This window comes from Coffea arabica, chromosome 8c, assembly GCF_036785885.1.
Source record: "Coffea arabica cultivar ET-39 chromosome 8c, Coffea Arabica ET-39 HiFi, whole genome shotgun sequence".
Classification (NCBI taxonomy): Eukaryota; Viridiplantae; Streptophyta; class Magnoliopsida; order Gentianales; family Rubiaceae; genus Coffea; species Coffea arabica.
In genome coordinates, this window is record NC_092325.1 from 8,815,325 (window position 1) to 8,840,509 (window position 25,185).

Sequence of the window (25,185 nt, forward strand, 5' to 3'; positions counted from 1 at the left end):
GGTGTTCAAATTGCAACTAGACCATTTTGTTATGGTATTTATTGATGACATTTAGAATGCTCCCCAAATGAAAAACTCATGCCGCCTATCTTAGAGAAGTTCTAGAGATATTAAAGAGAGAGAAATTGTATGCTAAGTTTAGTAAATGTGAATTTTGGTTGAAGAGTGTGGAATTTTTAGAATATGTGATATCAGTTCAAGGGGTGTTAGTTGATTCAAAAAAAGTAGAGACAATCGTAGATTGGCCACGACCCACTAATGTAATAGAAGTAAGGAGTTTTTTAGGGTTGACCGACTATTATCAAAAATTTGTGGAAGAATTCTCCACCATTGCCATGTGTCTTATTTAATTGACTCAATAAAGAACAAAATTTGAATGGACAGATAAATGTGAGATGAGTTTTCAGAAATTAAAGAAGAAACTAGTGTCAGCCCCAATACTTACCCTACCCTCTGGAATGGAAGGGTTTGTGATCTATAGTAATGCCTCTAAAAATGGTTTAAGATGTGTTTTGATACAAAATGGGAGAGTAATCACTTATGCTTTTCGCCAATTGAAACCCTATGAGCAGAATTACCCAATGTATGATTTGGAATTGGTGGCAATAGTTTTTGCATTGAAAATATGGAGGTATTATTTATATGGGGTGCAATGTGAGATTTTTACCGATCATAAAAGTTTCAAGTATCTATTTACTCAAAGGAAGTTAAATATGAGGCAGAGAAGGTGGTTAGAATTAATTAAGAATTATGATTTGACAATCAATTATCACCCGGGTAAAGGAAATAAGGCAGCAGACGCACTTAGTAGGAAGTCAATGACATCAAGAGAACCCACGGTAAAAAACCAGATAGAAAATTTTGAATTGGAAATGGTGGACTCCACTGCCCAAATGCTATTTACTCTAGTGGTCATGCCTATCTTAATAGATAGGATTAAAAAAGCACAACATTCCGATGATGAATTTGTAAAAATCAAGAAAAAACTTAGAGTGAAACCCTTCGATGGGTTTGAATTGAAAGACGATGGGAGTTGGTAGAAAAAGTGTAGATTATGTGTGTCAAGGGATGAAAGATTGAAGCAGGAATTACTAAAGGAGGCACACAATTCAAGACTCTCAATTCACCCTGGTTGGACTAAAATGTACCGAAACTTGAAGAGGAATTACTAGTGGAATGGGATGAAACGAGAAATAGAAGAATATGTGACTAAGTGTTTGGTATGCCAACAAGTAAAGGCCAAGCACCAAAGACTTGCCGGCTTATTGCAACTCTAGAAATTCCCCAATGGAAGTGGGAACATGTGACAATGGATTTCGTGGTAGGTTTGCCTCAAATAATTAGGAACAATGATGCCATCTGGGTTATACTCGATCAACTAACCAAGTCTACCCATTTCTTACCAATGTCAAATGGTGTAATAATGGAGAGGTTGGTAGAGATGTATATGGAGGAAATTGTGTGTCTTCACTGTGTCCCAGTGAGTATAGTGTCGGATCGGGACCCTAGATTCACGTCTAGATTTTGATCGACCTACCAAGAGGTTATGGGGATTGATGTGAGACTAAGTACTGCTTTCCCATGGACAGTCAGAAAGGACCACACAGACACTGGAAGACATGTTGAGAGCTTGTGTTCTAGACTTTTCGGATAGTTGGGATGAGTTGGTGAAACTAATGATATTCTCATATAATAATAGTTATCATAGTGTATGATATCGTTTGAAGCGTTGTATAGGCGAAAGTGTAGATCTCCCTTATATTGAGATGAAATAGGTGAGAAGCTAATCACTGGCCCCGATTTGGTGAAAAGAACCTTGGAGAAAATTAAGGTTATTCAAGAAAGACTAAAAGTAAATTTGGACCGAAACAAGAGTTGGGTGGATTTAAAGAGAAGACCTTTAGAATTTTAATCAGGAGAAAATGTATATTTGAAGGTAACCCCCACCAAGGGAGTGATGAAGTTTGGAAGAATTGGTAAGTTAAATCCAAGGTATGTAGGACCTTACGAAATACTAGAGAGAGTTGGACCTTTATTGTGTCGATTGGCCCTTCCACCTACTTTGTTGAGGATACATAACGTTTTTCATGTCTCCCAACTAAGAAAATATGTGTTAGATCTGAGCCATATTTTGGAGGATCAATCCATCGAGGTAAGGAAATTCCTTTGAGAATCGTAGATCGGAAGGATTAAGTTCTAAGGAGAAGGACCACACCCTACGTGAAGATGCAATGGACGAACCATACACTACGAGAGGCAACGTGAAAGGTAGAAGAAGATATGTGAAATAAATATCCCTATCTTTTTTATCAAGGTACGTAAGTTTCGAGAACGAAATTTTTTGTAAGGGGGGTAGAATGTAAAATTCACGTTTCTTCTCAATTTGTATTTGGCTCAATTAATTAACTAGTAATTTGCTATGGGTAAAAGTAAAAATATTTATAGGATAGGTTAAAGGTTAACTTGGGGTTAGGAAAGAGATAAAATAGGATAAGAGTTCACTACAAATTAAAACTTTTATCTAAATCACCAAGTAGTGGGTAGTATTAGGGATCTAAAATACCTGTCTAAGGATTTAAAGAAACCATGATACTCTTATTTCTCATTATCGTTGTTTTCTTAGAGTTAGAGCCGTCAGAGAGTAAAGAAGGAGAAGAAGACGTCACTATCAATCAAGCGAGCAACTAGGCACCTAAGCCTGTAAGTTTCAAACTCATGTTAAAACTTTTCTTTTAAGTGTTATTAGTTTCATAAATTATTTGAAGACTTTACGGATATGTATATTACTTTATATATATATAGGCTTGTATGAGAGATTTAGAAGGATTCATACATGGGTTAGTAGGAATAGGGTATTAAATTTTAATCATGGGATGAATAGGGTCCACCCAAATTTGTTGGAAAGTTTAAAAAAAAAGGCAAGGGGGAGAGTAGCGGCTGGTCGCCACTGCTGTTGTGGTTGTGCGTTGCTGAAGTTTCAACTTCAGCAGCGCAACACTTCAGCAGCGCAACAAAAAAAAAAGAAGCAAAGCAGAGGTCACTAGTGCATTAACCAATTAGAAAGGCCAACCAAATGGAAAAAAAGGGGGGTTGCCAGCACAAATAAGAAAGGTTGGCCAAAAGGCCAACCAAAGGAGGAAAAAAAAAGAAATGCAAAGGAGGGCCATCAGACCCTCCTCTCTTAACTAGCCAGAAGGGCGGCCAAAAGGCTGGCCAATAGAAGGAAAAAAATTTAGAATTAATAAAAATCATAATAATAATAATAGAATAAAAAAATGGCAAGTATATTTGGGGCCAAAAATATAGTATGGGTTTAGTGAATGTCCAATAGTTAAATTCTAGATATAACTAGCTCACCTTTTTATGGACTAACATGAGAATTAAACTTCAAGACCCAACCTAAAATAAGTGTGGGTTTTAAAAGACTTAGTCATTCAGACTTATACTTATTTAATTAGGCCTAAGATATTTAAGTATAAGTCTAAAACATTTTAATCTGCCATTAGTAGATTAAATTATACAATATAAGATAGGTCAATAATAAGAATACTAATAACAATATAGATATAGATGAAATAAATTAAAGATATAAATGAAAATAAAATGAAAATATAAATACAAGTGGAATAAACTAAGACAATAATTATAATAATAAATCAATATATATATACACACACACACATATATACATAAATAATAATAACACCTACACATGTGTAAAAGTGGAATAAAGCAAAAGATAATAGTAACTAATTAAAAAATATATAAAATGGTAATAAACTAAAATAGTGATGACAAGGACAATAACAATAATAATAAAAAATATATATGTATAGTAATAGTCAAGATAATAAATATGATTATGAATAATTATTTTCTTTTAAATTAGGAAACTTTTACAAAAAAGGGAAACTTTCCAAATTAAGAAACTTTCTAAAAATAAAAACTTTCAAATTTAGGAAACTTTCCGAAAATGGAAACCATCCAATTTAGGAAAATGCTGTTAGGGTTCATATAATAGTCTAGACATGAATCTTCAACTCGTTCAGAGTTTGTATATTTATGCATCTATAAGAAATATCAACTAATTAGGAAACCTATACATTTGATAAGTACGACACAAGTTTAAAAGACCTAATGTAGCCCCACTCGAGTAGCCAGACAAAGGTATGTGGTACATACCTTTCTGCGATTTTAAAAGTTCAAAGTGAAATTTTTATTGTCAATCATATTTTAATGTGTTAACTTGAAATGTACTTGATTAAATGATTTACTTGAGTATTTATGCAAGTTCTATTTTTGCTATGCAAAGTTGGATTATGTGACTTATTTGAAGCATTTTGATATGTTATTATATACCCAATGTGAAATAAAAAAACTCTGCATGCGACGTGTGAAATGAATTTATGCCAAGTAATACTCAAAATAGTCATGGAATCGACGATAGGGACTATAGTCTTGTCTAATAGTCATGGTAGCATGGTATAGACCCCGACCGATTGACAAGGTCATGGTTGTTCGATATAGATTCCGGCCGATTGACCCATCTATGTAATGAAATCAATCAGTAGTCATGAAATCTATTGGTAACCCACCTAGAAGGGGTTTAATCTCTAGGTTGAGTACTCAGAAGCCGGTCATTGCATGTACTTGTTATGAGTTAATATGAAACGGCTTATGACTTTATGATTTTCATGTACAGTTATGAATAAGGTGTTTATCACTTGTGGTGTCACTCATTACTACTGATTGTTTTACAAATAACGTTATTTTCATGATTATGGATGTGAATGATGTGCAAATAATTATATTTGTGTGTGTATATATATATGTATACATGTATATGTAAAGCTATGGGTGCATGATCCAACAGAGGGGTAGATATTACTTACTGACCATTTGTCGTTCAACCCAATTTTTACCATTTTTTGCAGATTCTGAAGAGTATGAGTTGATTTATGTAGAAGATCCTGAGGATGATTTTTATTAGTTCTAAGTGAATAGAAATTAGCTGCCTAGCTGCTTCTAGCTATTAGTTTTATTTAGTTTCTTTTCTTGTTGTTTCAACCAGAGAATAAATGTACGAACTTATTGGATATTCGTAAACTATCTTTCATTTGAAATTTGTACTGCACTTTATTTAGTTATACTATTTAGTACTTTTTAAGTTTAGTCTAGTTTAATGTTGCCTGGTATTCTTGAGCGGGACTTGAGGGAATGGTGGATGTCACGTGACTGGCGTGTGCGGGGTAGGGGCATGACATATGTACTAGTTACTAGAATAACTTCCATTAGAGTCCATTAGAGTGCTAATATCCTTAGTTTCATTATACAATTTGTTTGTACATTCAATGGATGTTAAGACATCCATTTTAAAATGGTGACTTCAATGAAGAGGTATATATGAAACAACCCAAAGGATTTGTTTTGCCTGGAAATGAGAAAAAAGTTTGCAAACTAGTTAAGTCATTATATGGCTTGAAACAAGTACCTAAACAATAATATGAAAATTTGAATATGTATTACTCTCAATTGGATTCAGGTATGACAATGTTGATAAGTGCATTTATTTTAAATTCACTCAGAAGTATAGTGTGATAATTTGCCTCTATGTAGATGACATGTTAATTGTTAGTAATACTATGAAAGGTTTTGAAGACACTAAAAAGTTCAAGGTTTAAAATGAAAGGACTTGTGAGGTGGATACTATCTTAGGTATTAAAATTAGGAAAAATGGTGGGGGTTATGCTTTGCATCAATCTCAATATATTGACAAGATATTGAACAAATTTTAACATCTTAAGGTCAAAGAATTGAGTACTCCTTTGATCCTAACTTAAAATTTCATGAAAATTCTGAGTATCCAATTGCGCAACTTGAGTATGCTAGTGCAATTGAAATTTTGATGTAATTTATGCATTATATAAGACTAGATATTTCATACGCAATTTGTAGACTTGCAAGATACACTGAATATCTGAGTGTAGACCATTGGAAGTCTATTGAGAGGGCTTTTAGTTATCTTAAAAGAACCAAGAGTTTAGAACTATTCTATAATAAATTTCCAGCAGTACTTGAATGTTACTCAGATGCTAGTTGGTTCACTCGTGCGAGTGACAAGAATTCCATCACCGGGTGGATAATTACTTTGGGTAGTGTCATAATCTCATGGTCTTCTAAGAAGCATATGGTGACTGCTCATTTTACCATGGAAACTTAATTCATAACTTTGGCTGCTGCTTGTAAAAACGCAGAGTGGCTTAGGGACTAGTTACTTGATATCAAGTTGTGGCCACAACCTATGCCTCCGATCTCTTTATATTGAGATAGTGAAACCACTATGTCTATAGCTTTAAATAAGGTGTACATTGATAAATCTAAACATATTAGTCTAAGACATGAGTATCTTATATAAATGCTGCAAGATAGCGTCGTGACTATTGGATATGTAAGAACATACAACAATTTAGTGGATCCATCGACTAAACTCTTGCCAAGGGATTTAGTGAATACAACGTTGATGAGATTCTACCATGTATCAAATTTTAATAAAATCTAAGTACCCTATTTTCTGCAAGTATACAGATCATTTATCGAGAATAAGGTTATTACGTGTCGATCGGAAAGATTGTCAATTACCAATGATTTTTGAACTCCTTTATTATTTAGATTACCACAAATGCAAGAGATTAAATCTACACTACACACATGAAATAAAAATAACAAAAATAACGATAGAAAGTTCCCGAGGTTGTGGAATTCCTCACTACTCTTGCAAGTAAAATTACAGGTTTAATTGAATGTTATTATCTTGACTAATTATGGCGTAATTTCCTCTTGTATGTGAAACTTAATTAACTATACTTGTAACTAAACCATACCTACTCTCCTAGTTTTAAAATTAACTACAAAATCATTTCTTCTATGAAATTACATGGAATAAGCCACCAAAGCTACAAAGGTGCACCTTTACTCTCGTGAATATACTCTTTAGGTTTGGCACTTCTTTGAACTAGTATTAAATTCCAATTCTCATTGCAAACTTAACACCTTAAGATTATCACAATTACTAGTCAGTTAATCATGATTAGAAAAGCAAAAGTGCTAAATAACTTGGTCAAAAATATAACTCAAATAACTATGAAAAAAGTCACATAACAATCATAGAAGTTCATCCATACCTTAAGTATAAAAACTAGCTAAACATGAAAGACATGAAAATAAGCTCCAAACTTGTATTATAACCAAACATTAGAATCAATACAAGAAATAAAGTGATAGAAGCTGGCAGGTTTTTTAATATAAGTACAAGTTTAAATCCATTTATACCCGTTTTGACTGCAAGTATACATGTAAACTAGTAGTTTATAGCATATATCGGGTCGATCCCACGAAAAAGATTGGACAATTACCGGCACTACTAAAGCTTCTCTATTATTTAGACGATCAATGAATTAAAAGAGATAAAACTATGCTAAACTTATGCACGAAAATAGTAAATAAAAGCTCCTTAGGCTATGGTATCCGTAACTACTCATGCAAGTGCTACTTTTGGATCATTGAGTACTACTATTTTGGCTAGTTATGGCGTAATTTTCTTATGTATGTGAGACCTACTTTCGTAGTGAATCAATCTATACTTATAACTAATTAATACCTACTCTCGTAGTTATGAAATTAGTTACAAGTTCATTACCTCTATGAAAATACATGAAATGAATCACTAAAGCCACATGATACACCTCTACTCTCGTGAATGTACTCCCTAGGTTTAGCTTTTCTTGAACTAGTGTTAAATCCCAATTTTCATTGAAGAAACAACACCTTTAGATAATACAATTAATGGTACCAAGTTAATCATGATTTAAAGAACTAAAGTGCTAAATAACTTCCTCAAAATAATAGCATCAAATAGCCAAATAATAAATACTAACAATCATAGAAAGTTCAACCAAACCCAAGGCATAAACTTTTAAAGACACATAATAAACATAAAATCCAAAACTTGTATATTAACTAAACTTAGAATCCAATACAAAAGATAAAGAGTTGGAAAGGTAAAGTAACCCTTGTCACATGAGCTCTTTCCTTGCCTTCTTCATTTCCATCTTCATTTTCGTGTAGCTAACATACAAGAAAGGATAAACTATCTAAAACTACACTATCCTACATTACTCTACACTAAAGAACCAAGAAACTACATTTTTGTGGTGTTTTTTGCACTCTCCAAACTCTCTTGAATCTTGCAAGTCCATGGCTATATATAGATGAATTTAGTCAAGAAATGAGGCTTCAAACATCACTTTTATAGCTGCAAAGTGGTTGTCACACGTCCATCAATAGTTGTGAATTATTGAAGGAGAAAACAACTTGTGCAAGTGGAAAGCAGCCATTTCTGACCAGAATCCAGCCAAAAATCCGGCCATAATCCGGTCGGATTTCTCCCTGCCTTTCTTTGCAATTTCTGTTCAGCCTTCAAGGCATTCCAATTTTGCATCAACTTCAACTAAACATTTCTCGATGATAGAAGATGAACTAACTCTTGACCAAAACACGAAACTTGTAGCCCTTTGAGTTAGTTTTTCAATGCATCAAAAATCACTTCATTTGAATTTGTGTAGGCTGAGAAATGGCTGAAATACCCTTCACTACTCAATGCCTTCTTTCAGCTTCGACCATAGAAATTGGCTACTGTAATTCAGCTTTTTGACCTAGAAAACCTTCAAACTGGATTTCGATGTCTTCACATGAATTGTAGATCTATTTCTTATCTTCAAAATGGTTCATGAATCATTTCAATCCGATTATTGTAGCTCAAGTTATAGTCGAAATACAAAGATGTATCAAAACTGTCAACTTCCTTTTCATCCAAATGAAGTATATTTCCAACTCCTATACAAATTATGGACAAAATGCAAGTAAAAAGTGGCAAAAACCTCATTTAATCACTTAAGAACATTTTACACTAATTATAGTCAAAATGATCCATTTTCTTCCTATAATATAGCCAAAGTGACTAAAAATAGTATAAAATATCATTCAAATATAGCGTAAATTAGTCACTTATCAGAAGCAATGTCACCCCTGTCACATGAGTTCCATGCTCTCTATTTTCATCATCAACTTCATCTATGCTTAGTTACATACAAGACTTAAATAAAACAAACTATACTAATCTACCTTAAACTAATGAACTAAAGAAATTCTAGAGAAAGTCTATATTTTTGTGTTGTTTCTCTGGGCTCCAAAGTTATCAAACAAACTCAACAAAAGTCCTATTTATAGAGAATTAAAGTTTCAAGCAATCAGGTTTCAAGTTGTGCAAATTGTGTCTTGAATTTTTCTCAAAAGTTGTTTTTCCAAATTTCCAAAATGCTTCATGCACTTTCCAACTGAAATTCATTTAGAAAGTAGTAGAAAAAAATTGCAAGCTGAAATACAACTAGTTCCAGCTGTAAAGCAGCCAAAATATGAATACTCAGGTTCAAAACGCGGGTTAAGGATGCGTATTGTACCTGCGTATTGCCTTCCCTGCAGGTTTGCACTTTTTGTATTAGTCTTCAACCTTCCCCTATTTTTGCACCAACTTCAATTAATATTTTATTGATGATGAATGTTGAACTAGCTCTTGTACAAAACATGAAATTTGGAGCTTTTTGAGTTAGCTTTTTAATGTATCAAGAATCATCTAATTTGGAACTCTGTAGACTGAGAAATGACCAAAATATCCTTAATTGGTCTATACCCTATTTCAGCTTTCGACAACAAAAATAGCCAAGTGTATTTTGACTTTTTGACTAGTAAAACTCTTGAACTAGATTTCAATTCTATAAGAAATATAGAGTTATGTCTTAACTTCAAAATGACTCAAGAATCACCTCAATCTGATACTTGTAGTTCAAGATATAGCAAAATATCAAAAAATATCAAAGCTGTCAAACATTTCTTCTTTAGAACTTAATTGCATTTCATCTTTTGAACATTTTGTACTTCATGTCTTCTTTAAATCACTTCAAATCATCAACAATCATCCAAATATGTTCTCAACTCTTTCCATTTGATGATTGAATCATTAAAACCTATAAAAACATGAAGTTTTTATCACTGTAATCCTTAGAAATGCAATTTTTCACATTTAAACCACAAAATATAAATTTCACTAGAAACCTAGTTAATTAGCTATAAAAATTATTAAAACATATAAAATATAAGTAATAAAACACACTTTAAATACTCAATATACACACTTATTAGACATTAATGGGCATGAGGCCGAAAGTATTTATCTAAAATCACTAGCAATGGGGACCCTACCTTTATTCTAGCATTACCAATAGGTGAAAAAGTTTAAGGGGTAATAAGTTGTTGAGTGATTGTGAGCACTTGAACTTTTTGTATAAAGTTACCCAACTAGTGCACAAAAATGGGATGTTGAATATATAGAAGGTTATATTTTTAATAAAATGTGATTGCTTTCAAAGTGCTTTGTTATATGAAGTTTGAGAGTGTTTTCACCTATGTGATCATAGAAGTAGTGTCACTTCTAGCAAAAATTTGGTTAACTTTTGTCAGTGATGAGGAAAGTAGGATGGAGCACATGGCCAGTAATGATGCTAACTATTTTGTGAATTGATCAATGTACTTTACACTGTATATATGACATTTGTTGACTAGTTTATAAATCATGGTTTAATGCCATAAGTAACTTTGATTTAGTTAGTTCTAGTGATATGTCAACACTAAAAGAAATGTTGGAATCAAATGATACTTTTTTTTATGCATGGTATTATTTATGTTAGTTTGTTATTTCATTTTACAAACTAAGTGGGAGATTGTAGAAGTAATTTGTAAAAGGAAAGGAAATATCACGTATCCGGCAACGGATTCCAAAGGCCTATTGAAATAGTAGGATTCGTGAACGGATTGAAAGGATCCGTTGACGGATCCTCTATAATTGTCATTTTTTTATTTAAAAGTTTTCTGGCACCTTTTCATACATGAAAGGGTTTGTTGCTACCTTTTTATACCAAGTGCGTCCAGACTCCAGAGTGTGCGCCTCAAAGGGACCTCTTGAAAAGGTAGGATTTATGAGCAGATTCAAAAGGGTTCGAGGACGGATCTTTTATAATGGTCATTTTTTCCATTTAAAAGTTTTCAGGCACCTTTTCATACATGAAAGGGTTTGTTGCTACCTTTTTGATAACGAGAACATTAGTGAATGTGACTGATCGTTGTGTGGCCTTTGTTAGATGCACTTTTACTATAAAACAATAAATCTCAAACAAATTAACTAATTTGAATCAGTTGATCTTTTTTTTTTTATTTGCAATTTTTTCTTTTATTGACAATGCAAATGAAAAAACTTAGGGGGACATGAACCTTAACTCTGAATAGTGACAGGAAACAATGAAAAGCAAATTTTTTTTTTAGTTTCTTTTTAAAGGAAACTTGTCATTTGCTAACAAGTTTCATTGTCTTTTGTTGTATTTTAGGGATAAATTACCTCAACTTTATAGCAAATACTAAGTGTAATGGATGCAATTAAAACCTTAAGAATTGTGATTATATCATGTCTCAAGAGTTCTCAATTCTCCTGTACTCTTAGTAAAATCTTCCTTTATCATTTTCTACACGTTTAGTTTGCATATTTGTTTTTCATTCATACTACACACTTCAATAGCAGTCAACATTTTACTTTTCCAACAACTTTTTTTTTATTTCAGATACATTGTATTATAAGAAATGTTATAATAATTGTTTTAAATTATATTTCAAAGAATCACATATTCAAACACACTCCTCGAAGTTATTGCTAGGATATTTAACAATATGTATGTTAGCTGAAAATAGAATAGACTGTGGGAGGAATTTTCATTTCTTTATTCACAAATATACATATACTAACAAACTTAACACCAAATTAGGACAAAAGGTGCAAAGATTTTTACTGTAACTAAACCATGTTTTACTCTACTGACTCCTCAGGATTGGGATTATTTGAACTAAGTAAACTATTGGATTTCCTTAAGACTAAAAGACAATTGATCTAATTATTATAAGAATGGAAGTGATCATTCACTATATTTTACGTGTCAATTGATGGAGCTAATATGTGTTGTCAGTATCATTTCCTATTGTGCTATGTGCTAGCAAATTCTGATTGGTGAAGCCAATGTAGCGTGGTCAGTATCATTCCATATTTTTTAGGTATGTTTTCCTTTCGTCATTCTCGATATCCTAGTCACGAATAGGTTATGCAGCAAGATATCATCTTGTCATATTAATGACTTACGTTATTAGTGGAATAATAAGTGGTCTTAATATCAAGACTTGGGTTGAAATGACATGACTAACAAATCAAGAATTGTGTTGACAAATCATTCCGTTGTACAATTTTCGCAATGGTGCAAGTGGATCCAGTATCGCTACTCATATAGACTTGTAAAATTTTGAGAATTGAAACTTGTAGAAATTGATAGGGAAAATCTCATTGCATTGGCTAAATTTTAGTTTCTTAGAATTAAAATAATTAATTCTAGTCCTTAACATATAAAAAGAAAACTTTTATTTTTGGTTTCTTGTCATCTTTCTTGTCAAATTTTGGTCAGAATCGATCAAAAACCCATCACATAATCAATTTTTGAAGGACAAGTTTGACAATTCATTAATGTTAACCTAATTTCTTATATAATCTATCATGTTCCCCAATTATTCTCCGTCCAAACCTTTATTTCACAATCCCAAAACTACATCATCCATTTTTCTCTTCCACCATGATACTTCTGTACCATTCACACTTCCACCACCACCACCTCCTTTGACCTAGTGGCGGAATTAGGATCCCAAGGTTGGGAGGCAATTGCATTAGTGTATGACACACTATCACTAATGGCAAAAATTCTTATGTAATCAATAATAGCACAGAAAACTATAGACAACCAGTTTACACTAGCTGGTTGTGCCAATGTTTTTAAAGTTATAAAAATTCAATAGACAATAATAATGTTAAAGTAATGGTACGATTAGTGTGTTTTGCATTAGCCAATTATAGTTCTTGAAAAATGAACTCAATGAAGATCACTCGTTCACTTTTACGTATCAAATGTTTTAAAACTTTTCTTTTGTTTTCAAATAATACCTAATTTTCATTTGGAATGTGATCATGCATAAAGCAAGTGATACCAGCTTAACCGTCGCTGGAATTTGCCATGGTAGCTACTGTGAGCTTTGCAAGATAATAGAAGGAAGCAGATGATAGGAAAAAAAAAAAAGAAAAATAGAGAAATGTAGTTTTACTAATTAGGAGAAATAGTGGATTAAGTAAGAAATTGGACCAATATTAAGTGAGTTGTCAATTTTATCCTTCGAAATTTAATTACATGATAGGACCTATTCGGATCAAAATGCAATCGGAAAGATAACAAGGGACAAAAAATGAGTGTTTTCTATATGTTAGGAACTAAAACCGAATGTTTTAATTTTAAGAGACTAGAATTTAACCTGCATAATATTTGAGCAACGATTGGTGCAATTTTCCCAAATTGATATATAGTACTTTAAAATTGAAATTTCAAGTTCATTGATTAGTTTTTAATTGAGAATATTGTATAAATGGTCATTTATATATTGTAGTTGTACCTTTTTCGTCATTTATTTTCAAAATGAAATAAATCCGTCCTTCATATCTGCACAATGTACCTTGTTGGCTTGAAAAACTTTGCATGCCACCATGTGATGATAATTTCATGGTAGAAAAAGATATTACACCCCATTTTTCATCCAAAACTAAATTTGGAGAATCTCGATATGAGAGGGTGACAAATCTAAACTCATAGCCTGAGATATATTTCCTCTGTCTCCAAAAGATTATCATTTTTCGAGACAATTTCTTGTTTCTTAATGAATAATGAAGACAATTTGATCAATTTTGCATTACTTTCCTACTTTGCCCTCGCAAAATGTACTCACAAGTAGAGAAATGTATTGGAAGTCAACCTTTGTAGGATCATATCTTTAGTTTGTCTCAAGGATGCGTGTGATTCAAGTCAATCAACCATTCGTGTAAAGATTGAAAATGGGTAAGAAATATTTTTCCATTTTGGATAAGTGACAACAAATTTGGAACAAATAAAAAAAAAACATCACACTTTTAATGAAATGGAGGGAGTAATTTATTTGTTTCATAGTTTCTTTTTTTTTTTACTAGTTGGTTATATCTTTCTTTTTTTTCCCTCTATGTGTTGTTCTATACTTTTTTTTTTTATATATTTATCATTTTTTTGTATATATCCTGCCTCTTGTTTTCAGTACAACTTTTATCCTAACCTTTACACTTTTTTAAGTTTATTTCTTTCTTTGTTATAATTCTTCTTTGGAATTTTGGATTTTCCCATTTTAAAAGTCCTTTAGGTTTTTTAAAATAATTTTTAAACCTTTTTAATCATTAGTTTTGCTAGATGTCGTGTATTTGGGTGAGAATGTGTTGTGATGTCTCTTTTACCCCTAAAATTATTGTTGCAAGGTCGCATGTGAACGCTTTCCCGCTAAAATGTTACCTGAAAATGGATGTAGGGACCAAAATGTGACCTTTTATATATTTTAAGGATGAATTTGCATCCTCTTAAAAATGAGATGTTGCCAGAGTGATAATCTTTTTACCAAAACAATTTTTATTCAAATTATCAAAAAATATAATTTTTATTCAAATACCAACATTATCCTCAATTAGTCAACCTCATACGTTCCCATTGATTTTGTTGGGGGCTATTGTCCACTAATTACTCTTTTTCTCCTCCTTCTTGTTAACACAACAATGAGTTTTTTTTTTCTCACTTCCCTTCCTATTCTAGCCTTCCCGTCCTTCCGTATCTTTCCTATTCTACAATTTCTTGTCATTTTCTTGGGACCTTTATTTGTGGTTCAAGACTTTTTGCATAATATTCTTCTCCGTTTCACTGTTGCAATTTCTCCATCACTATTCGTGAGGTTTTTTTTTTATGTTTTATTTCATGTTTTCTATCAAATAATCTTTACTTACAGTTTTTTGGAGTGATCATAAATTTTCATTAAAATTTGGGATGCAATTTTTTTTGCAATTATAGTAATATTCAATTTCTCATCTTTTGATAATTTTTGTTGCAATTATAGCAATACTGAAGTTTTTTGTTTTGAATTTTTTGGCAATTCACCCTAGTACTGTCAAATTATAGATTCTATGTAGAGTGTTTTTTTAAAGGTTTTGTATCAATATAAAGAGAAGAAGAGGTCATTAGACCTCCAGGGTCTACTTTGTTTTTTTTTATTCTTATATTTTATAATAGAGGCCACTGAAAAATTGTATAATTGCTATTGTGGTGTCACTAAAACTCAATCTTGTGGTATATGCAACATGTTTTATACCTTTGAATTTTGCTTGTTTATAATGCCCGTGTGCAGTTGATCTCTTTATGAACTTTACAACATTTTCCACTTTTCAACTTATTATATAAATCTTGACTTCAACATGTTTCAATTTTCTAATAACTAGATTAAAGAAATCTTAAATTACATTACATTCTATGTCCCATGGATATCGAAGGAAAAGTGTGTCTACATTTTTTTGAATTATTTTCATTTAGATTGTTAGTTGTTTGAGTTAAATCATGCTGTAGTTGCAAAAAGTAACTTTTAAATACAACTTTGAAAATAAAAAATAAGAGCATTTTAAAGCAAAAGAATTACAATATAAGAAAAGATTATGGTAACAAACTTAAAACAAAATCAGTGATTTATGAAAATAATAGATAAATAAATTAAAGAGAGAGAAGAAAAAGAGTAATTAATAGACAATGAGCCCAACAAACGCAATGAGAATACATGGGATTGACTACTAAGGGTAATGTTAGTATTTAAATCAGAATTGCTCTAGTAGGAGGATTGTTACTCTGGCAGTATCGCCTGTAATTGGCACTTGTTAATATAGATAAGAAACAACCTACTTAATTAATGTATTAATTATTTCATATTTTGGAAAGCTATTTTTAAGGGATTCCTATGTTAATTTTTTTTGTCACGGTAGATTCTATTTTATACTTGTTCCTACTCTATGCTAGGGGGAGGGAAGGACCTAAAAAGGTCAAAAGGGGACCTAGAAGAGACTAAATCAATACCGGCCTAGATGGATGCCTATGCACTCACTGGCAAAATTTTCAAGAAAGTCTGGATATGCTAATTTGGAAGGCTATTTTTAAGGGATTCATATGCTAATTGACATACATAATCTTCTTCTTAAAAATAATAATCATAGACCTTCTGCTACTCTCATCTTTCTACCAGGGAAATAGTGAATTCACCATGGTGCCAAAAGTGTTGCTTTTTGACAAAAAATCACAAAAATGGAGTCGCCAAGATGCATAAAACTCATGTTTAAAATCTTCAATGCTTTGAGAAAATATATTAAAGACAAAAAAAATGCAAAATTAAAGAAAGAAATTATCATTCTAGTTGAAAATGTTATTGTATTGGGAGTTCGACTCGTTTTAGGTTTGACATGTTTTCACATGAAAATCATTAATTTATTTTTATTAGTGCTGTAAAAAGTCACAAGAAATGTGTAAAATTCATTTATCAAATAAAAGAAAAAGAAATCTAGTAAACCAAGCATACACAATTTGTTCCTACACAATTTTGTCACGGTAGATTCTATTTTATACTTGTTCCTACTCTATGCTAGGGGGAGGGAAGGACCTAAAAAGGTCAAAAGGGGACCTAGAAGAGACTAAATCAATACCGGCCTAGATGGATGCCTATGCACTCACTGGCAAAATTTTCAAGAAAGTCTGGATATGCTAATTTGGAAGGCTATTTTTAAGGGATTCATATGCTAATTGACATACATAATCTTCTTCTTAAAAATAATAATCATAGATCTTCTGCTACTCTCATCTTTCTACCAGGGAAATAGTGAATTCACCATGGTGCCAAAAGTGTTGCTTTTTGACAAAAAATCACAAAAATGGAGTCGCCAAGATGCATAAAACTCATGTTTAAAATCTTCAATGCTTTGAGAAAATATATTAAAGACAAAAAAAATGCAAAATTAAAGAAAGAAATTATCATTCTAGTTGAAAATGTTATTGTATTGGGAGTTCGACTCGTTTTAGGTTTGACATGTTTTCACATGAAAATCATTAATTTATTTTTATTAGTGCTGTAAAAAGTCACAAGAAATGTGTAAAATTCATTTATCAAATAAAAGAAAAAGAAATCTAGTAAACCAAGCATACACAATTTGTTCCTACACAATTTTGTCACGGTAGATTCTATTTTATACTTGTTCCTACTCTATGCTAGGGGGAGGGAAGGACCTAAAAAGGTCAAAAGGGGACCTAGAAGAGACTAAATCAATACCGGCCTAGATGGATGCCTATGCACTCACTGGCAAAATTTTCAAGAAAGTCTGGATATGCTAATTTGGAAGGCTATTTTTAAGGGATTCATATGCTAATTGACATACATAATCTTCTTCTTAAAAATAATAATCATAGATCTTCTGCTACTCTCATCTTTCTACCAGGGAAATAATGAATTCACCATGGTGCCAAAAGTGTTGCTTTTTGACAAAAAATCACAAAAATGGAGTCGCCAAGATGCATAAAACTCATGTTTAAAATTTTCAATGCTTTGAGAAAATATATTAAAGACAAAAAAAATGCAAAATTAAAGAAAGAAATTATCATTCTAGTTGAAAATGTTATTGTATTGGGAGTTCGACTCGTTTTAGGTTTGACATGTTTTCACATGAAAATCATTAATTTATTTTTATTAGTGCTGTAAAAAGTCACAAGAAATGTGTAAAATTCATTTATCAAATAAAAGAAAAAGAAATCTAGTAAACCAAGCATACACAATTTGTTCCTACACAATTTTGTCACGGTAGATTCTATTTTATACTTGTTCCTACTCTATGCTAGGGGGAGGGAAGGATCTAAAAAGGTCAAAAGGGGACCTAGAAGAGACTAAATCAATACTGGCCTAGATGGATGCCTATGCACTCACTGGCAAAATTTTCAAGAAAGTCTGGATATGCTAATTTGGAAGGCTATTTTTAAGGGATTCATATGCTAATTGACATACATAATCTTCTTCTTAAAAATAATAATCATAGATCTTCTGCTACTCTCATCTTTCTACCAGGGAAATAATGAATTCACCATGGTGCCAAAAGTGTTGCTTTTTGACAAAAAATCACAAAAATGGAGTCGCCAAGATGCATAAAACTCATGTTTAAAATCTTCAATGCTTTGAGAAAATATATTAAAGACAAAAAAAATGCAAAATTAAAGAAAGAAATTATCATTCTAGTTGAAAATGTTATTGTATTGGGAGTTCGACTCGTTTTAGGTTTGACATGTTTTCACATGAAAATCATTAATTTATTTTTATTAGTGCTGTAAAAAGTCACAAGAAATGTGTAAAATTCATTTATCAAATAAAAGAAAAAGAAATCTAGTAAACCAAGCATACACAATTTGTTCCTACACAATTTTGTCACGGTAGATTCTATTTTATACTTGTTCCTACTCTATGCTAGGGGGAGGGAAGGACCTAAAAAGGTCAAAAGGGGACCTAGAAGAGACTAAATCAATACCGGCCTAGATGGATGCCTATGCACTCACTGGCAAAATTTTCAAGAAAGTCTGGATATGCTAATTTGGAAGGCTATTTTTAAGGGATTCATATGCTAATTGACATACATAATCTTCTTCTTAAAAATAATAATCATAGATCTTCTGCTACTCTCATCTTTCTACCAGGGAAATAATGAATTCACCATGGTGCCAAAAGCGTTGCTTTTTGACAAAAAATCACAAAAATGGAGTCGCCAAGATGCATAAAACTCATGTTTAAAATCTTCAATGCTTTGAGAAAATATATTAAAGACAAAAAAAATGCAAAATTAAAGAAAGAAATTATCATTCTAGTTGAAAATGTTATTGTATTGGGAGTTCGACTCGTTTTAGGTTTGACATGTTTTCACATTAAAATCATTAATTTATTTTTATTAGTGCTGTAAAAAGTCACAAGAAATGTGTAAAATTCATTTATCAAATAAAAGAAAAAGAAATCTAGTAAACCAAGCATACACAATTTGTTTAATTAAGAGAATTTATTTTAAATTCACCTAAAGAGTACTTGATAGTTTTGTTGATGTTTTTTGAATTTATTTTTTGTTTTTTTACAATATATTAAAAATTTTTTTATTCTATGTCTTCTTCCAAAATAAATAGCCTATTTTTCCTTTCAATTTGTAATCTTGTGGAGGACAAAAACTTCCAAGTTCATAATTGTTTTCCTTTTTTGAGCCATAAAAATCTTGATTTGGTTTGATTGAGAATTGGGGAACCTACTATCTCTTTGTAGTTAAAAATAAATACAAGTACAAAAATAAGTTACTTTAGCAACCTTAACAACGTTATGCATCTTTTAGATCCACACACACAAAAAACGTACAATGTTGGCCACACTTTTATGCTCAGTTTTACAAAAAATTATTAGATTTCTAAATTTATGTTGCAAAAATAAAAAGACAACCAAACCAAAAAGGAAAAGAATAAAAAGAGATGAAATTGAAGCACAAATAGTCAAACTTTCACTTATCTTTGTTTGTTTATTTGAAATAATCTTTTTTGTCATTTAGGAAATTTTTTCCTTACTAGAGGTTTTTCAAAATTAAAGACATGGTCTCTTAAATGCTAAAATTCATCAATTCTGGTAACTTTATCCATATTAATGAGGGCATAAGTTAACCTTGGTATTATTTAACTATTTGTCAAACTTTCATTTAAATTTTCATTGGAGATGAAAGGAAAGTTATTCTCTTTATTGTCTTCCCATTTTTTACGAGAAATTCTCTTCCATACATTCTTTTTTACAGTTCTATGAAGCTAAGCCTAAGATAATGTGGTCAATATCACTTCCAATCTTGCTACGTATGCTTTCCTTTGTCATTCTCAATATTTTAGTCATAACTCATAACTCATGAATAGGTTGTGCAATAAAATATTTCCATTTTGTCATATCAATGGCTTGAGTTTTGGTGGAATATTAAGTGCTCTTGATATGAGGATAGGTAGTTTCTAGTTAGGTGTCCATTTCATTAAGAAGCCTTGTCTCCTGGTGCAAATTGACAATGCACCCTTGATTGGCTTTTTTGATGGACCAACCTGCCAGTTGAGGTAGCGTCAGAACATGAATATGTTCATGCATCGAGCAAGTCATACAGTAATTACGACCCTAAAGAATTAAAGGGCATTAGGCCTCTGCTTTTGGATAAAATAGTACGTGAAATTGTTTCATATATGTGCAAAATAATTAACATATGATTTTTTTATATTCTGTGTCCTAAAAGTACAGGATAAGCATATAAAATAGGAAGGATGAATTCACTATAAATTTTAGACATTATTATTCGTTCCCTAAATAATGAAAACTTTAGCCTATGAATGGAAACTTTTGCAAACAATTAAAGATTGTGCGCTCTTCTTATCTTGTGCTCTTAGGCACCAAATAGAAAAACCATTCACACATTTTCCAAACAATTAAAGGTTGTGCGCTTAGAAAAACCTTTCATACGTTGCAAATGACACGACAATAGTAAACACGAATACATGACATTGTAAATTTTGGACACTGTTTTGAGTGAACAATATACATGCAAAGGAATGCTAATACATGACCTTGTAAATTTGGGAATTTTAAAAAAAAATTGTTATGGCATATTTTCAGTGCCAAATTCCAGTTAGGGACAACGTCCTTGTCTGGAAAAGTTTCATATTTTAGAGGTCATTTAAATCAGATTTTTGCATTCCTGGGAGGGTGCAGTTTTTCTTTGTTTTTATTCTCAAATTGTTGTTCATCGGAAATTTTTTTTTTGCCCAATTGAATATGAAACCGAGAATGAAATGGTTCTCGATTCTTAATATGTGTCGCTATAAGTCTATATCACAAACGTTAAGAAGGAAACTAAAAATTTTGAAACCGACAATTATTGGGCACAATATAAATGCTTGAGAAAGGTGGTAATTGTTTTATTGAGCTAATTAATAAAAATTTTGAAACCGACAATTATTGGGCACAATATAAATGCTTGAGAAAGGTGTTAATTGTTTTATTGAGCTAATTAATTCTGTCGGTAGTTAAAGGTTAGTACGTCGACCTGTGAAATGGATGCCAATATTAAAGGCAAGAAAAAGGGACTAGATGTGACCTACGAGCATAAGTTAGTAAGCAAAATCAAGATTTAATTGGAAGCGTGACAATGATCTATATAGTAGTTGATTGCAAGCCGAAATCGACTCTTGAGTTGCACACCACCACAGTACAAAAAACAGCTCTGATTGTAATTTTTGAACTTCACTATTCTAAACACAAGTTTCCTTACTAAAATTAACCTTGAATGTAACTGGTATTTTAACCATTTTACCGAGAACTAAACAATTATGGAATCACTGGAGTTGAATCAACAGTAGGAGTTGAATTTTAAACCCCAATAGTTGGAGGCGGAATGAGTATGGATGGGGGTGCGAGGTCAAAAAAAATTTATGCTAAAGATGACAAGGAAATGACTGACCATTTCCTATCATACAGAATAGATAAGACAACCATGTGCTACTTGGCCTACTGATTATAAGTACAACTCACCAGTTAATATCAGCATCATATGTTTCAATTCAGGATCCTGTTCGCCTTAGTCCGTCCATGATGGTTCGAGCCTATAAGAGAAAAGGAATCTAATAGTTAACATTAGGTACAAAGACTTTCACTCCATATACGTTTTCTTGTCCGAAAACCTCTCAATGTCTCTTTATATACTCATAAATGAGACGCTACACGCGTCAATTTGCACAACTAGCATTCACATCTCTGACCAAAATTGTCGATTGAGGCTAGTGTGGGCACTTGAGTAGTAAATTCCTCATTGCATGTCTTGTAGATCTAACATCTATGAATTTCATGGTAAGAACGTCGTAAAAGAACAATTGGAATACTTGTTATGCAAATCCTTCGTTTATATTGGCAAAATTTTACTTTGAACTCTTAAATTATAGACACTTCCTTTAGTACTTTATTCAACTTAAAATCCTTTATCCCTTAAAACATGAAACTCATCCATTTTAATTTTTAAATTTTAGTTTTGGACATTTTATCTCATAAAGTATGAATTTCATGTATCCCAATTTCATACTCAGTTCTATAATTGTTCTATTACAACGTTCTTGCCAATTTCATATGTTACTTATACAATTGCCATATGTGTTTATGCAAACACTGTTCTGCACATTTGGAATACATATCTATGCAAACTCTGTTCTACATAATTGGGATACGTGTTGTCAGTTCCCGTTCATTTCATGCTCTTGAAGTATTAAATTGGGCTCAAAATGTTTTAGACCTCAGGTTTACTTCATAAAGAAGCTACAAATGCATTGTTCATATTTGATATTATGCAATGGCGAATTTATTTAATATGATAATACATGAATAGAGCCATTAAATTTGAAGTGTATAAGGCCTAATTGCGCAGAACAAGATGAACAATTTCAAAGATAAGAATCCCGTGGTTAGGACTGTAGGATTATACCAAATGTGGAAAATAATAAAGGTTGGGAAGGAGGCTTATAAATAATCCCGTGAACGCGCCCGTGTCCGGCTCGATGTGCATTCACGCGCCAGGGGTGCACGTGGTGCCACCAGCACATTAGCGGTAAAGTTTTTTGGCTCATTTTTTTTTTTCATGAAATTCATTTTACTATTCAATTACTCCCTCTGTCTCACATATTTAGTCATGTTTGGGAATATGCACAGTACACTCCAATTTTCCTTTTGTTTCACTTCTACCCTTAATTATGTGCTGGTCAAAGTGAAAAATAGAAAGCAATTCCATCATATTTGTCTTTATGCATCATTAATGAAGGGCATAAGGTGAATTTCAGAGTATAAAATAGTTAAAAATGTAAAATATGGCAAATATTTTGAAATAGTCAAAAAAGGAAAGTAGGACGTTTTCAATGGGACAGAGGGAATAGTATTTTACTGTAAGTATTTAATTGACGATAAGTTTCAAATCTTTTCTTTGTTATGTTTTAAAAAAAGTTGAACTATTTTAGGATTATTTTGAGTAATGAAAGCTTATTGGAAGGCCAATGGAAGGTTGAAGGATCCGTAGCACGAGTGGGATATGGAACCAAAATAGTTTATTATTTTTTGGTTCATTTGTTTTACCATCTTTAGTGTGCATGAGGATCATAAAAATTTCAAAAAATTTATGAAAAGTATTTCAATTCTTACAACATTATTCTTCTCGAACTTGATATGTATAAGGTATTTTGGCATGCAAACTCATTGTTTTGCATAGCAAATTGCTTTTATTTGAAACTGTAAATGGATGTTTAATTTTGAAAAGTTTCACATACATGCTATACTTTAGGCATAAACTTTAACTAAACATAAAGAACAAGATCCAAACTTGTTTTCGCGTCCCATTTTTTAATGAAAAATAAAATTACGGGTTTATAAGAATGAATTTTGATTAATTTTGAGTGAAAATGAATTTTTGATTTAAATAAAGCAAATGGGCCTAAATGGGACTTAAAAAGTGCGACAATTTTGACTCAAACTAATAGTTTAAAAAGGGTTTTTAATGAAAAATAGGAGTCGCCATTTGGTATTGAGTTAAGATGTAGTAAGTCACCTAAAATGAATTTTTAAATAAAAAGTAGAAAAAAAACCCCTTTTAAATGACTCCAAAGTCTTCGAAAATAAGAGAAAAAAGTTCGGGAGTCACAGTTGAAAAAAGGGAGGGTAAGGATAAAAATTCAAGGCACCTTTCAACCTAATCAAGGTTAGTTGCGTGATTTAGTAAAAAATTTTCTTAATTTAACCTAAACAACTTATCACATTTGGATGTTACTATATGAATGCAAACCTAGACCTAATGGCTATTGGGAGGGTCGAGATGTCTCTTCGAAATTTAATTAGCGCAAATCGCATTAATTGCGATACCCAAAAGTGACTCTTTGAAAAGGTTACGAAATTGCAAAAAATGAGATTCGAAGAAATGAAAGAAGATAATAATATACAAATATTCATGACTTAAGGGAATGCATCATAATGGGTGCAGGGAACTAACACTCGTGATTTCAATTTTCCCTTTAATAGAGAGAATACGAGCGTGCTAAGGCCAGAAAGCCATATTCATCCATATCCAATATTCGAGAGGTGACTTTCCTATCTAATCAAGCAAATGATCTAATTTAGTTCTAATTTTTTTAAATGGAATGCAAGTCTACATGTAATGTTTCACATATAGGGATAAGTGATATACATATAGGAAAATATCATGCAAAAATCGTAAATATCTTAAAAAGTAGACAATATTCATGAAATGTAGTGATTTGTCACATAAACATGATCTAACGTGTGGACGGTTCCTAAGGGTCTAGCGTTGGATTAGCCCATGTTTATAAGTTCTCACTAGCGTTGGTCTAGTGAGAAATTAGAACAAAGGGTCATAACTAGCGTTGGACTAGTGTGGTGATGTCATGCATTTATTATAATCAAATAAATCATATAAAACATAATAAAAGTAAGTAAACACATAATATCACATAAAACACATAACACATAAGCATGATATCTAGATGCAAAGACCCTAAGAAAGCCAGTAAACATGTAAACACACAAACATGCAAGCACACAAAGCAAATAAGAGCAAATAGAAACATAACTATTACATTTGGGAGGCCTAACTACAATCTAAGGGGGGGGGGAAGAATAATATAATAAAATAACTATATAACTATTACATATTCTATCTAAATACAATTCCTGAACCCCATAACTATTACAATTTGGCATTTAAATGCCTCTCAAATAGTCAAAAAAATTAAATTAAAATGAATATACAAAATTAAAAAGTAAATAAAGTGAATAAATAAACAAAACAAAATAAATAAAAAACATGCAAAAAAACAAGTAATTACACACATAAATTCACATAGGATCGAGTAAAATCAAAATAAAGGAGTAGAGTGTACCTCTCTTGAATTGGTGACCTAATGAAACAAAATTTCTCATATTTACCCTCTAAAACAAAGAAAATGGTCAAGGCACAAATTTATTTAACAAATAAAAGCAATAACATGG